This window comes from Hipposideros armiger, unplaced genomic scaffold (assembly GCF_001890085.2).
Source record: "Hipposideros armiger isolate ML-2016 unplaced genomic scaffold, ASM189008v1 scaffold_753, whole genome shotgun sequence".
NCBI lineage: Eukaryota > Metazoa > Chordata > Mammalia > Chiroptera > Hipposideridae > Hipposideros > Hipposideros armiger.
This window is the reverse complement of record NW_017732103.1, coordinates 997,133-998,241: the sequence shown is the minus strand read 5'-3', so window position 1 is coordinate 998,241 and position 1,109 is coordinate 997,133.

The window sequence follows — 1,109 nt, the reverse complement described above, 5'->3', positions numbered from 1 at the left end:
CAAGGGTCTGTTCCTCCCATTGACATGCAATTAGCAACCAAGGCTCTACTACAATAGGAGGGCACACACAGCCCACAAAAGGGCCACACCTGGATTGCATGGCTTAGTTACCAGGAAGACTGCATCACTGAGTCCCACAGCACACCTGCTACACAAGCCCACCTGGTGAAGACTGGAAGGCATAGCAGCTCTACCGAATACACAGAAACAAACACAGGGAGGCAGCCAAAATGGGGAGAAAGAAACATGTTCCAAATAAAAGAATAGAACAAAGCTGCAGAAAAAGAACTAAACAAAATGGAGACAAGCAATCTACCAGACAGAGTTCAAAACAATGATTTTAAGGATGTTAAGTGATCTCAGGGAGAACGTTAACAAAAGAGATAGGAAACATAAATGTGAAGGTAGAAAACAAGAAAAAAAGCCAGTTAGAAATATAGAATACAATAACTGAAATGAAGACTACATTACAGGGAATCAACAGATTAGCTGAAGCAGAGGATCAAATTAGCGATTCAGAAGATGAGGTAGCAGAAAACACCCAATCAGAACAGCAAAAAGAAAAAGAATCCAAAAAATTGAGGAAAGTTTAAGGGGCCTCTGTATCAAGCATACCAACATTCGCATCATAGGGGTACCAGAAGGAGGAGAGAGAAAGCAAGAAATTGAGAACCTATTTGAAGAAATAATAACTGAAAAGTTCCCTAATCTGGTGAAGGAAATAGACATACAAGCCCAGGAAGCACAGAGAGTCCCCTGTTTGGGACTCGGCTACCTTATCTTCTGAGCCCGAAGAGGCCAAGACCACATAATAATTAAAATGCCAAAGTTTAAAGACAAAGAGAAAATCCTAAAATCAGCAAGAGAAAAGCAGTTTTTTCTACCTATAAGGAAGCTCCCATGAGGCTGTTAGCTGATTTTTCAACAGAAACTTTGCAGGCCAGAAGGGATTGGCACAAAATATTCAATGTGATGAAAAGAAAGGACCTACAAGCAAGATTAGCCTGCCCGGCAGAGCTCTTATTTAGAATCAAAGGACAAATAAAGAGCTTCTCAGACAAGAAAAAGATAAAGGAGTTCATCACCATCAAACCAGCATTACAAGGAAT